Raw genomic sequence first — 15,395 nt, 5'->3', positions numbered from 1 at the left:
GTTTTTATTATACTACACCAGTCACCAACATAGTAGTCCAAGAGCACCTATGGCAGCTGTCTGGCAACTCCGGAATATGCACCTAGAAGGATGGGATCGGCAACTCTCAGATTCAGCAAAATCCTTAGGCTTCACCATTGACAGCAGCCTGTCCTTCCAGCAGCACATACCCAAGAAGGCCCAAACGGCCTGGTTCCAAATCTCCACCCTTTGCAAAATCAAATGCGTCCTCCCTCCGCAGTACTTCCTGACCGTGGTGCAGGTCTTTGTGATCTCACACATTGATAGGGGATATGCTGTGCTGATGGGGCAGCACATCTTAATAATGGTATGAGGAAATTTGACAGCATCACCTCCATCCCAGGCAAACTACATTGGCTTCCTCTCCAGGCCAGGATACTACCTAAAACTGCATGTATCATCTGCAAAGCAGTCACGAGTAGTAGCACAACTGCGTACCTGGTGGCTAAGCTCCACATATCTGGTTGTACACACTCTGCGTCCAGGCAAGTCGGCTAACCATATCAAAACACGACTAGTCCGCAAAGAGGACACCTGTAAACAATCCTTCTCTTGTCACACACCCATCCTCTCAAATCTCCTTAAGCATGACTTTTTCGACAACAGCTCCCAAGGACTAATCCGAGTGGATGCACAGACTGACACACAGAATGCAGCTCAAAGTACTGCGCTACTGTTAAAAGATGCCAGCCCAAATGTGTCTGCCCACAACCTAGCACTCCACTCCTCTCAAGCTAGGTCTAAGCTTTTTAACAATAAAACAAAATAAAGGCTTCTTTGTTGGGTGGTAGCTAGGGAGACCCCAACATTTCCAAAGATTAAATACCGACAGTAACAAGGTTACAGGTGTCCCTTGGCAGATGAGAGGGTGAAAGGTAGATTACCAAACCCCCACCAACCCCTCAGTTAAAAGTGATAGGATGCAGATGGGAGCTCACCAAATATACCAGACTTGAAGTGTGTGTTAGCTTTAGCAGCTCTCGGCTAGATCCTCACACCCTGCTGTTACACTGACTTTAGAGCCTTTGCGGATGGGAACCCTCCGCAGAGTCTTTCTCTTGGGATCACCACCAGCGATTGAGCGGGGATCTCCATCGTGTTTTTCTAGTCTCAATACCCAATCAATCCTTACCCTCTTTCTCATCTTCGCTGCTTATTACATTGACTGCTATGTTCCATTACAAGATGCAATGTGCCCATTCCAGATTTGGAGCCCTGTTTGCCTCTCCTGGTGGTGTGCAGAATAGGCCTTCCGTGGAGTGTGACACTGCAGTGCCTGTTCACAACATGAACGCGCCATATTACGCCCTACAGGCTGAAATCATTTCAGGATTAGCCGAAGAGCTTGTCGACATTCGTCGCTGAGATAATGAAATAGTAGATTTTAAGACTGTTACATTATCACTGCACTTCTTTCTTGTAGCTATGCAGATTTCAACACTACAGTTACGAACAGAGGCTTTTTTAAGGGGGGTATAGCCCTGGATCTTTTGGTTGTAGCCCCGGATGGAAGCTCAGGGGTTACAACCAAAAAGTCTAGCTAGCCCCCAGTCTCGACAGTCCCAAAATTAGCATAACCCCGGATCTTTTCCAGACCTAGCAACACCCCTTGTTACGAAGATTTCTCAGCAATGCTGCATCAGCCTGGCTTGCAATACTTTTAATGGGACGTTGTTTGTGTTCGGGCTCAGATCGTAACGTTGCGTGCTGACCAGCCATGTTGTGTCTACCCTGTCCTTGCTCTGGGAGCTTGGGGAACACTTAGTTCCTTCCGGGCTTCCTCCTGTGTTGTACAGGAAGCACAGCCTGGGTGGAGTACAGGAAGGAGTAGGGGCAGCGACCGTCCAGAAACTTCCGCTCGCCACTGGGGACTGCTTTCCAGCGTTGCTCTGATCTACTTGCAACCCTGACCTCCGGGATGGCAGCATTGTGTTCTAACGATTGGACTCCCTGCCAAAAGTGCATTATTGTATTGCTTTCTGCATGTGTCTTAGTATCTCTGTTCCAACCAATGTGCACTGCCAGTGTGCATTTGTGAGCGTCTGCGAATCATGCGTGCCCGCCTCTGCCCAGAACACGTTTCCGGTGATCTTTATTTACGAACTGTGTGTGTGCCCTCCGCCCTGCGTGTCCCTGTATGTTCCTGTCCCGCGGCCTCTCTGTCTCCAGCCTCGTGACAGCTGTGAGGCAGCTCTGGTCAGTAGGCTGTCTCTTGCCGGGCCCGAGATCCTGCATCGCATATTTCGGCGGGATCTTGGACCCTGCCTGCCTCGGCCCTGGCAAGGCTTTACTGCGCCCCCAGCTTCCCTCGGGGAAGCTGGAGCCTCAGTGGTCTAATCTGCCCTGTGTTCCTTTCCCCAGCAGTCATTTGCATGTTTGCAAGCTCTGGGACACCATGGGAATCAATGGACCATGACTGTCACTGGGGTGGGGGCCATCACTGGTAAAAGCAGTCCTTCTACATGCTGGACACACTGGTGTTTTCCAAACGTGCATCTTACACTTTCATAGGAAATAAAATTCATTTCAAAACTCAAAAACGCTGCTTCAACTTGCATTCACTAGTTTTCTTTGAAATGTGTTTTATTTTTTGTCAGACTACCACACAAATACTGTAATTTGTGTGCCCCTTTGTGTTTTATCACAGGTTATATTTATAAAGATGCTTTATACTTGTCAAACTGCTTAATCACAAATACATGCTTCTGCTGTGCTGGCAGCAGTTATTAGGAAATTAAACTGGCTTCATGGGTGCCAACTTTTGATTTTCACTTCAGAGGCAGAAATACCCCCGCCTCCTCCCTGAATATAAGCAAGCGACCAGCCCAACCCATGCCCTGGCCAAACACATTTTGTAGCACTTGTTTTATAAGGAATAAATCATACGATTAACAACCAGTTTTTAATATATATCATTTGAGCAATGGTCTCTCAACCTGCTGAGCTCCCCTGCTAGCCTTAACTGTAGAGCGTACTATGGATCCCTTTATGTACTGAAAATCCCTGCATTACCAACAGTATTTATGGATCCCTTTATGTACTGAAAATCCCTGCATTACCAACAGTATTTTGGGTGCACCTCCAACATGGAAGAGATTTATAGTGAAATGAATATACAGTGTGGAGTTTGGAAGGAAGCAGCATGAAAGAAATTGCCCCATTAAAAAAAAACTATTATTTTGAACATTTCCTTTGAGCGGAGTTCAAATGCCAACTCCTTCCCCTCCTCCAAACTCTGCCCCACCCTGGCCCGTGCGAGATCCCCTTTTTTTCCATGTCCACCACTGATGAAAGGTGTGTAGCAGAAGTGGATAGTGGCAATACACCTTTTGTTAGATGCCATTCCCTGACATGGGTTTTTCAGGGGGTAAAACATGTCTTTATTGTGTTATGTTGTACGCACCCCCGCCACCTCCACGACCCTGTGGCGCTGAAAAATAAGAGATGAAATGAGGACCCCAAGGGATGAGCGGTGGGCGAGTTCATATGATGAGCGCGCAAGCTCGTTTATTTATTATTCCCTCATGGGCTTATGCTGCACACATCACGCATGCTGTCGCCTCCAGTGCAATCCATGTGCAAACAGAGGCGGGGAGCACCGCTTAGGCAAGACGTCCCGCACGGCCAGGGGCACACTGGTCCTGGAAAGGGGGCTAGGTCGGGAGGGGCACGACCTTGTCTTTTTGGAGGGAGTCAAGTAGGGAGCGCAGGGTTCTAGTGCTGTGTCGAAACGAGCGAACACTGGGGCATAACATTGTCTCAGCGCCAATGAAAAAGTGGCCCACAGTTGCTAATGGCAATGCATTCCTTTTGTGACAGACTGATTGAGTTGTACCCAGTTTTTTTTGTTGATAACATGTGATGCAAATGGTGCATTTTTTTGTACATTTTTTTATTTGCGATTTATGAAATGTACAAGCAAATTGTGCAATTTAAAGAATACTTATTCAGTAACACTGATCAAAACTACTAACCACATGGTGAAGTAACATATCAAACTGGCCCACATGGGCAGAAAAAAGTGTCCCACTTTGACCCAAAAATGGTCCCGCACTAGCATTTAGCGTTTCTGGTTCGGGCATTGCCCTATGGGTCAGTCCATCCATCTAGCAAGGGCTGCATCGAGGAGCTGCTGGCAAGCAGGCTACAGGTCTCTTTAAGAAACCTAGGACACACATTGGCATGTGTTTTGTGGGAGGGAGGGTGGGAGGGGGGTTGTTACGAGCCAGCATCTGTGTGTGAAGCATAAGATTTTGGAACAAGTTGGGTCTTGCTAGTAAGAGGTAGAGGGGAATCTCCTTGGAGACACCTGCAATCGGGTGCACTTTGAACACTTTAAAGGATAAAAAGCTGTTATTCACGGTAGGTGGTTATGTTATTTTATTCTTTTATACTAACCACATCGCCACCATAGTGGTTTCAAAGCGCCAGGCCATGTCCATGTACAGGCGAATTGTTACTCCTCTCAGGGTGGGAACCAGACCATGGTCTGTCGGCTGAAAAGAAAAAATGTCCAAGGTGAGGGGGGCGGTAAAAGTGGGAGACAAGACATAGGGCCTTATCATGGCCGTGGCAGTATCCCGGCAGTAATACCGCTGGGATACCGCCAACGCAAATAGCGTTAACGCTGCTCGGTCCGGCGCAATTTGTGCCTGATTACGAGTAGTGGTAAGGCTGTAATTCCCCATTTCTTTAACAGGACTCGATGAGGATTTTTGGTGCAATTACCACCGGCTGTAATAGCACTGGCAGAAATAGTGCTGAATACAGCTGAAAAGGGGTGGAAAATTAGATATTTACAGCCAGCAAAAAGATGGAAGTACAAGTCCAGACTTTACATCACACTCATAATTTGGCCAACCCTTAAATGTGGTGGTGATAGCGGTACTGCCACATTTATGGGCTACCCCCCAACTCATGATGAGGGCCATAAAGACTAAACCCAAAAACATATCATGTAAGGAAGACATAAGTTAAGGGTAAGAGATAGTGATCAGTGGGATGTGTGCAGTAGGATTTGGTGTTATGACCAATAGAAAATCTGGTTAAGAGAAGGGACTCGAGGTACCTATATTGACTGGCAAAACAACATTCGTGGAGGCAGTTTGAAAGGGTGCGGAAGTGTGAGCCTTTTTATGCGCGTAGGGGTGTCTGGGAGTTCTAAGGCCTTCTAAACCAAAAACTCATAATGAATTGCATCACGCAGATAGCCGGAGTGGGATTTGGGAATACCGAGCCCAGTGACGTCAGACCCAAGAGTAGGCTGAGTGCAGAATGAGTGCCAGAGGGCACGATAAGGAGAGTTAACACAGAATCTCTCACAACCACGAACTATTACCAGGGTGGCCTCGTGCAGATGGGACAAGAAATGGTATACACATGCTTCAGGGATGTGGGAAGCAGAAGAGATTATCCTAAGGCTTTAAGATTGTGTAATGTCAGGCATGCATCCTTGATTCCATTGCCTGGATGTGGAAGCAAAAAACATTTATGAACCCTCAATTTCTAGGGTCACCCCATGCAATATGGGAGTGTGCACCAGAAGTAGAGGGTATGCTTAGGCGGGCTGAGAGTGTGTGTGTGTTAGTAGGGGACGGGGAGGGGGAATAAGACAACCTAGACACCCTGTACAAGAAACATGTTCTTGTTCTGTATACCAAAAGAAAACGAGCCAGAGCAGGGCTACTTCAACAAAAAGATATTTCTAAACATGATTGAACGTGCAGTAAATACGGTTGGCATCATGGCGCCCACATTTCCAGTTCATTGGCCATATATCGTAAGTGCCTTGGGTATTCAGCCAGAAGTGACATCCGCTGTTGCTTACCTATGTATGTCCCGAGCTGCTAGTGTGATGTGTAGAGATGTTTCCAAACGGAACAAGTCTAGGCCAGAAGCCTCGCTGAAATTTAGATGCTGAGATTTCTGAAAAATGCTAGTTCTCTTCCCCTTAAGTAAGCAAATAACCAAGTTTTATTGTTTTTTTTAAAATCGAGGAAAGCCTTGGATTGTTCTAATTTCATGGGAAAGTGAATTCCAAAGTTGGCATGTGAGAGTGGTGAAGCATGAGCCCCCTAGTTTCTTTTTGGTATAGGTTGCAACCACTATAGGGATTATGCTCAACTCTACTCGTTACTTCTCGAGCAGCCTTAAAACAACTGTATAACAATACGAAACAAGCAAAAACTACAACATCCAGAGGAGATCATGGGCCTCATTCCGAGTTTGGAGGCAGCCATGGCGCTATTAGCGCCATGGCTGCCTCCAAAACCGGCTCCGGTCTGGTTGAATGGGGATTTACCGGGACATTTGTGCGGACCCGCTAAGTCCCCATTCAACCAACCATTCCCCATTCCCATTGGAGCCCCCATAGGGCTCAATGGGACTGGGGAAGGCGGTAATTACCGGCCCGCAAATAGCGGGCCCGTTATTATCGCCCTGGTCCCTTAGCGGACCCGTAATGGACGTGTGGTCAGACCACACGTCATTTGCGGCTCCCGCTAAGGGTCCTCAGAATTGGGCGTAAAGAGTTTAATGGCACCGGTCTCCTTACCGGTGACCGTTAACCCTTACCGCCCAACTCGAAATCAGGCCCCATGTCTTTTGTAGTTTAGACTTGATAGGGTGTTTAAGTCCATGTGACACGACCATCCAGTCCTGCTCCACCTGAGGCTAGACATTTGACTGACTGAACATCCCCCTCTTTCTTCTGCTACCTCTGTAACCAAACTGGCACCCCAACAGGTAAACACTCTTGCATCCAACAAATACTATCCTGCTGCTTCACAAGCATGTCGGATTGACCTCTGTACCTACATGTAAACAAACAGAATGTACCAACACCGAATGAAAGCCAACCACAGTGCCGGCAATCACAACATGATTAAATGCGCTTGCACCACAAATGCCGCTCACATGCGTATGCCTACTCGATTGCCTGGGTGGGATAATACTTTGCCTCTGTGTCTTTAATAGAATTATGACTTTCTGTTACGAAAGTAAGGAAAATCTGAATTCTATGTGAAGACCGGAGGCTCAGATTATGCTTGTTCAAAGCTCACTTACCACCAGCATAGACACTTGCTCAATTGGCCTAAAGTAGAAGGTCTTAAAGACTGATTTGTTAGGCCAATCGGCTTCCTTCATGATATCTTTTAGGTGGGCCCCTTCGCTGAAGGTCTTGGACGCCATAGCGCCTCGAGTCGAGTGGGCTTCAATATCGATGCCTGCTTGCTGCATGCACCAACGAACCCACCTGGCTAGCATAGCCAAGAATATTGCCTTGAATGTATTCCATAAAGCTAAAAGTAGCCGGGACTGCTCCAGTGACCTAATCTGTACCGTCATAGCTTTATAAGCTAACAGGCATTTCACTGGACACAGCTCCGGCTGATCCGGGAACGCCTGCTACGTCACTTATCTATTCCCGTTTTTTGTTCTCGTGGTAACGTGAAAGGTCACCCCCGAAGATGAAAAGGACTTGTTACTGACCTCTATCGCTATAATATCTGACATCCTCTTGCATGAAATGAGACACATCAAGGTCATGAGTTTCACAGACAGTGGTGGCATTGTGTGGCGTTTCACACTGATGACTTTACGTAAAGTAGATAAGCGGTCTTCTAGCACAAGAAAGGAATCTTGAAGGCCAACGTGCACCCCCTGATGTGCCCTAGTTGAATGCCACCATGTTCTGTGCCATGTGATGTCTGGCCTCATTTCCTTGCTATTTCCAGTGGGCTGAGGTGGTGCACTAAAGTGACAGTATCTCCACTCCCTCGGGTGATGGATCCTAGGCCTCCCCTTAAGGAGTGCACGCCCCGGCACTGCTGCAACGTGAAGCAGCTACTTGCAGATGTCCAGCAAAGGTCATCACAGGGTGGCTGGGACTATCATGAGGCATACAGATCATTATTAGACAAAGTAACTGAGCAAAGACAATCTTCAACATTCTATTAAAAAACACAGAGTTTGGATGAAAAGTACATTGCTTTGAATTTCGGTAGTTCACAGCCCAATATGGCCACGATGATAGATATGCCTTTGGTATTGCCATAAATGGCTATGGTGGCGTGTGAGGGACGTGGTCTACTATGAGGCCACCAGCAGACTGGGCAGGATACCAGTGCAGCCGGTACACCATTACATTGCCCCCATTGTCCCTGTTCATGTGCTCACAATCACTACAAGCTGGAGGACTTGTCAACAGTTCTGCATAAGTGCCTGGCCTAGAGTTACTGGGTGGGGATGCGAAAGAAGCAGGTTTAATTGTAGAGTGGTAGTGGGCGTGCCTAGTATAACCCACATGTAGCCTTGCATAACCAAGGTACAAGTCCAGGAGGAGTTGATGATGGCACAGGCCCGCCAGCTACCCATCTCATAAGGTTAACGGACAACCTACTCCTGATGAGCGGTATATAGTAATTCCGACGCAATAACTGTAAAGTCCAGAAGTTTTATCCCGTTGAGCAAGAGCTCTTTTACAAAGGCAAAGATACCAGCCCTGCCAGCGGCCAGTGTCATGATCAGTACGGAAACCTGGATCCAGGAGATGGTTAAATTATAGGTAAGTTAAAGGTGGAAACCGGAAGCCAGGTGGCGAAAATATACCACTGCCAACTAACCAGGAAATAGCACCTCAAAGCCATTTTCAAACACATATTTTTCTCTCTCCAAATCCGTGAATCCATCAACCAACCTACGGAGCTCTCTCAATTCATCAACTTTCTAACGATAGATAAGCGCGCTCGTTCCTCCATTCCTCACTCGCAAGATACCTGCGAGAGGTTGAACTCTTTCCTCATCTCCAAAGTAACCAAATTTGACAACACCATATCTGCATCATAGTTTAAGAACTCTTTCTCTACTGCCATCGCCACTGTCAACCCTTGCACCTCCAAAACCTGCAACTTCTCCATTGTCTAATCTGAAAAGATGCTGCTCTTTGTAGAAAGATTTAAGCCAGCCAAAGAAACTAACAATATTTGCCCTGCTGCCCCTGATGGACCATGCCACTAACTCACCTTTTTCTGGATGCGCTCAAAGAATCTTTCATCACCCCCCTTCGAAAGGTCCTTGCTAAGCCACCTTGTATTGCATAACTAACCACCCATTGCTAGCCTTAGTTGAATTTAGAAAATCCTGGAACAAGTAGCAACTTCAAATCCATATCCAACACAATTCCCCATTGGACACATTTCATTCGGGCCTCAGACACATACATGGGACTGAGTCCACGCTGGTCAATGTCTGCGACGACATCCTTGCCGGTGCAGATGATGGAGCCCCTCCCTACTCATTCTTCTTGCGCTGTCCACTGCATTCGATGCAGTTAACCAGTCCCGTCTCGGAGAGAGACTGGAGGATGTGGCTGACATGGTTCCATGTGATATTGTCAAATATTGAAGGCCTCAGTCAAAAAAGACCGATTTTCTTGGCCGATTTTGTGCGGCCTTCAATATTCAATAATATAATTTTTCAGGGGGCTTTCACCCCCCCACTGAACCCCTTCTGCTAACCCGTCCCTCACCTGCCCTCACCCTTTAAGGTGAAGGAATTTCATCCCGAATCCCCCTTTCTTCTCCTGTCCCCTCCACACCTTGACCTTTATTCTCTAACCCCCGCCAGCTCCCCCTCACCAGCAGACAAATTCATACGCACACAAACACAATCACACACACACACACACTTATTCGCCCACCCACCCACTTCCACGCAGCAAACATTCCTCCTCAACCCACACACACCTACACTTCCCTTCGCCCCACCCACTCCCGTCCTTCCCATGCTACAAACGTGCCTCCCAACATACATACACAACACACACACTTAACGTTCCTCACCCGAGGCTTCCATCTTCTGGGTCGACGGTGCCCGTCAGCCCCTGCGCGCACTCGTGTGTGACAGGAGTATGATAGTTAGATTCAGAAAGGCCGCTCTGAGCGGTCTCAGAGTGGTCTTTCTAAATCCGTCTTTTTAATTTTCGAAAAAAATTAAAAAGACCATTTCACTTAATACCGGCTGACGTATCTGACCTTCTGACCTCTTCTTGTACTGGTTTAATGATTTTCTGTCAAACCGCCTCCAACAAGTTACACTCGACAGTCTTCACCTCGTCCCCCTGTACAGTCCCCTACGGAGACACCCAGGATTCCCTTATCACACCTCCCTGCGTCAACATTTACATGAACCCTCTCATGGACCTCCTTCACAGCCAAAACATACACTTTCAATCCTATGCCAACAAGCTACAAATCTACCTGTGAAACTTCTCTGACATCAAGCTGGTCCAAAATCGGTCTCTATGCCTTTCATGCTTTGAGGCCTGAATCCCAGCTGGCATCAATAAGAATGTCTCCTTCTTGGCCCTAGACATCTGCTAAGCACACAACAAGACACCTCATCGCATCTCACCCTCTTTGGCACGCCACCTCCTGCTCATCAAAAGCCGAGAACCTTGCAGTCATGGGGGATGCTAACCTAACTGTCGTGAAATCATGACTTTTCAACTTCAATCAATTTGGAAAATCCTTGCCCTCCTCCCGTAAAACAAACATGCTACAATGTCGGCGCGCTCATCAGCTCACATCTAGATTACACTAATAGCCTCCAAGCCAAACTTGCTTGTTAAGAAATTAAGAGACAACAACTGGTGTAAAATGCAGTGGTCCAGTGTATTGCAGGTATGCAAATACACTCGCTTTTAACTGCTTTCCTGCATGAACCCCACTTGCTCCTTGTAAAGCACGGCCTCACCTTAAACGTATTTTCCTGTGCTTCAAGTGACTTCACTGTGTGGCCAATTTACCTGAAAATCAAAATTAATCCCTACTGCACCTGTGCGCCACCTCCAGGATGCTTCTGGCAGTGTCCTTGTTACGTAGGGCTCTGCTGGGCGCAGGCCCTTTGCCCCTGTGTTTGGGCTGGCCCAGTGTGCAATGACACACGGACGCAGGAGTCATGGATGGTATCGACTGGCGCATGGGCGACCATGTTAATAAAAGGCGCACATCGTCACCATGTGCGCCTTTTATTAACATGGTGACACCTCTCCCGCGTGTCACTGTGCACGTGACTTAGCAGGAGCTAGGAGGGGCTTAAGTCACAACATCCCATGCCAAGGGGAAATGTTCAGCCAACATGACTTTCCTCTGGGTACACAGGTAAATACATCTTGATTGGCAATGGGTCACAAGATATCAAACACTCAACACATTCATTTAAAAACCCAGTCAATGGGCACTGGCCATTGCATACTTTATCCGTCCAGGATGGGTGAAGCATGCCTGACCTTCGCTTACACTGGATCAATTTTAAGCATCTTGGAATAGACGGAAGCTCAGCTTTTGCTGGGTCCTCTTTGAGCATGTAGAACATGCAGGTCGCCACCTTATTGCGGTGCCCGTTTTCGTCATTAGGCACTTGCATGATCACAGCTCTAAAACAACACATTACAGTCACTGCACTACACACCTGGGAAACTGTTCTTTTCAGCTCACTGCCACAGAAGGTATCGCAGGGATGCAGTCACGGCCGCCACTTTACACTCCACGGTCGGGAGCAGTCATATCCCTGTGCAGCAACAGAGGCCACTTTATTCATCCTGTGGCGGTGGCTGTACGTCTATTGCTCTCCCCTCAGCAGGAGTGTTCTTTCTCGTAGTGGCGGTGGATGCCGCTCATACTCGCTCCCCGGGCAGGGGCTCTGCATGATTTACCTGCTGGTGGCAGTGCACCGCTTCCCTCCATTCAGCAGCGAGAACCTGCATTCACTTATGGTACGGTATTCCCCACCGCAGCTGCTGCCGCTCCATCTCTCGCCTGGATGGGAGTCACTCGTTCCTGTAGTGCGGTCTTACTTCACCTGCCATGGCGTGGCTGCAGCCTCTGACTTCATGGATTTCTCGACGGGAGCTTTCATCTCTCTCGACTGTAGAGATGCTCCAGGCTCTCCAGCAGCAGCAGCACCAGCCTATCTGCAATGGGACCTCGCCGGCATGGCCGAAGGTTCACTTCATCTTTTTTTTTCCGTCATATCTTCTTGCAGCACACTCCGGGGACTCGGGCAGTATGAGCCCGCCAGCTGCAGGATTTTGCTGACGGTTGTCGGGCAAGACCCGACCAGAAATGCGCACCGTCAGGCGTGCGCATGTAAGGGTGTGCACCAGCACGCCGGGTTCAAACTCCTTGTTGCCAGTTGTTATGGAGTTCAGGGGTGCCAGCCCGCGCTTACGTAGGGCACAGTACGCAATGAGACATGGAGACGGGAGTCATGGATGGTATTGAATGGCGCACGTGCACATGACTTAGCACAAGCCTATGAGGGAATTAAGTCACCACAGTCCCTATATAAACGCTGCAGCACTGGAGACAGAACGTTTTCTGTGGCAGCTCCTCTCTAAAACACTCTTCCTTTTCAAATCTGCCATGTGTGAGCAACCAAAGGATGTCTCAACTACTAGTCCCCGGGGATCTCTCTCTCAGGTGGCGAGGGCATGGCCATCGCCTTTGGATCCAGACCCTGGGGGTGGACCAGTGCGGGAGAATCACCTGGGTGAGAGGTCTTCGAGGAGTGGGAGTGAGGCGTCCAATGGTGAGACGCGTTATTCCCCCCTTTCCCGTACCCATGACCCATCCAATTTTATAGGATTCTCCAATGTCCCAACTCCCTCCACCCCTTTTCTACACAAACACTGGGATGAGGAAGAGGGTGACTGAAAGTAAAAAGGCTAACCCTTATGCATCTCATTGGACATGTGCCGCTAATCGGGTCAGGCAAAGTCAGGTACTTGACTTTAATCACATACATCTGATACCCATTAGATCCCCGCACGGATAAAAGGCAGAACACAGAGAAACACTCTGTGCAAGGTGGAACACGAGAAGGAGCTGAACTTCCGGGTGAAGGCGAACCTACTGGAATAAAGCAACGGACAGAGGGATGAGAGCAAGGGTTAGAGAAACCCAGGAGTTCCTTGCAGGGGGCCGTTGCCTCCAAAGAGCCGTGAAAGATACGTGGAGAAGGCCACATCCCAGACAAGAAGACTGCTTTGTGTTTCAAGGGTGCCAGCGACCCTCCCAGGTATACAACAGAGTTGGGGAGGCAAGGCCAAGTCTGTTGTCCTAACCTTTACTTGTGAATTAAAACAGTAAAGACTAGAAAGGAATGCACACAGCCGCTGATTTGGGGATCGACATGAAAGACTGGTGTGTGTTAAGAAAAGATTGAAGCTGCAACATTATATTTCACAATTGAAAGCTGCACGCGTGTGGATGAGACGCGAAGGAAGGCAGACCTGTGGTGAACTTTAAATTACTGATAACTGTGAACCCAGTGATAGAGAGTAGCGGATTGGTCCGGCGAAAGGAAGTAGCCCACTCCAAAGTCTCTGCGAAAGGTGGAATGTTTTGTTATAAAGTGGCAAAGTGAATGAACTCTAAAAGGCGTAATAATCATATTAACCCCGGAAAAAAGTGAAGTAAAAAGGTGAATGTTGAACTTTTGTGCTTATGATATTGAACTACCTAGAGCAAGAGACAATGGGGCGAAAAACACAAGAGTGTGACCTGAAGGGAAAGTCGAAGTGGTCCTGCGGAGGTCTCTAGTAAAAGCCTCGCACATTGGAATTTCTTCGACATCACAAAAAGTTCTGAGCACCACTGAGGGGGACCGAAAGCGTGATAAGTTACGGGAAGAGAACCTCTAAAGAAGGTGAATGAAGCTTGGGGAAGAGAACCCCTGCAAGTGCTGTGATTATAAGGTCCGAGCCCGACAGAGGGAGACCTACGCACACTTTTTGTTTTACTGTGAACCTTTTGTTGAACTGCAAAAGATCTTGTGAAAGCTGGAATTAGAGACTTTAACGTGGAAGGCCAGGCGCGCCTCGATCCACGTTTTGACCTGCCTTTGTTTTGAGAACCTGAGCCAGAGTGTGTCATACTGTCTACGGGGGCTGCCTTTCTCCGTGCTGTCCAATGCGGGGAGGAGAGCTGACTCAGCCACACTGATTATTTATATTTTAACAGTGATTTTCTTCTGCATACATATTCCCCTTTGCACGCTTTTTGTATGAGAGATAGGGCAGGCATTATGTTTTGTTATTATAGGCCATTGTGATTTGACAGAGGCTGACTGAGACTGTATTTTACGTTATTACTTGATGGTACTCCCATCATAGCTATAGGGCAAAGCAGGAGTTTTTCCAAACCCCGAAAATTGAATAAAGGTTTTACAAACTGTACCTCTTGTGTCAGTTTCATACCTGTGATACCATGCCTCCGTTACACATGCCAACTCGCAGCTACAATTCAGAAAACTCTTAAAGATCTGACCTTTCGCCCAGTCCTATACTGTCCCTAACCTAGCTATGTCGTCTACCCTAACACCTGTTTTTGACCTCCCATGGACCCCATCTCCTCTTTCTCAGCACCTAGAAATATTTTATTTAGTTGTGTGCGAAATACAAGCTCATAAAATTAAAATAAAGGTGGGAGACCAGCACTCTATGTTGGAGTTTAGATAGTCATGGTTGACCAGCAATAGGGAAAAAGCATTGAGAGTACTGAAGGATCATATGAGCTGAGTTTTACAGCCTTTTAGTCAGCAGAAACCTGCTGTGTTGGGACGAGGGGGAGGGAGGGAGGGAGGGGGGGTGGGGGGGAAGGTGTGTGTGTGTGTGTGTGTGTGTGTGTGTGTGTGTGTGTGTGTGTGTGTGTGTGTGTGTGTGTGTGTGTGTGTGTGTGTGTGTGTGTGTGTGTGTGTGTGTGTGTGTGTGTGTGTGTGTGTGTGTGTGTGTGTGTGTGTGTGTGTGTGTGTGTGTGTGTGTGTGTGTGTGTGTGTGTGTGTGTGTGTGTGTGTGTGTGTGTGTGTGTGTGTGTGTGTGTGTGTGTGTGTGTGCGTGCGCCTTTGTTGGATGGTGTGTTCATTACTCCGTGTGTACCATCGTATGTGTTTTTGTGTGTGTGTGCCTATTTCATGTGTCTTTCAGGTGTGAATCTCCATGAATGTGTGTGAGTGTGTCTGTGCTCTTTTGGTGCATTTCTTGAGCTGCATGTCACACTGTAGTGGACGTCTCTGGTCCTATAATTCTGGGAGTCTATGTTTGTGTACCTATGTGTGTTGATGTGCATCTGCCTGTGGGTGTGGCTCTGCCTGCGCGTGTCGGCCTGCCTTGGAGTGTCATTCAGCAGTGCAGTCAGAAAGCAATGGCTTTAAGGATCCTGCTGCCAGAGAGCTCCCACAGTGAGCATGGGCAGCCCTTGGACAGGAAGACACACAATCCCACAGCTCATAGAGCTCCTAAAATAGCCCTGAGCTCTGAGCAGAGAGGCAGAAATAGCCGAGCCCCGGGGTGTGCAGAGAAACTGCCTGCCAGC

At 48.0% G+C, this 15,395-nt stretch overlaps 1 protein-coding gene across 3 annotated transcripts in view; it reads left to right on the top strand.

Annotated features, from left to right (window-relative positions):
* RBMS2 (RNA binding motif single stranded interacting protein 2) overlaps positions 1–15,395 on the top strand; it is a 502,218-nt gene that overhangs the window by 262,181 nt on the left and 224,642 nt on the right. The window lies entirely within an intron of this gene.

The sequence above is a fragment of the Ambystoma mexicanum genome, chromosome 3q (assembly GCF_040938575.1).
Source record: "Ambystoma mexicanum isolate Mex_15411 chromosome 3q, UKY_AmexF1_1, whole genome shotgun sequence".
Classification (NCBI taxonomy): domain Eukaryota; kingdom Metazoa; phylum Chordata; class Amphibia; order Caudata; family Ambystomatidae; genus Ambystoma; species Ambystoma mexicanum.
The sequence above is the reverse complement of the archived record's forward strand: the minus strand, read 5'-3'. Positions and strand labels throughout refer to the sequence as shown.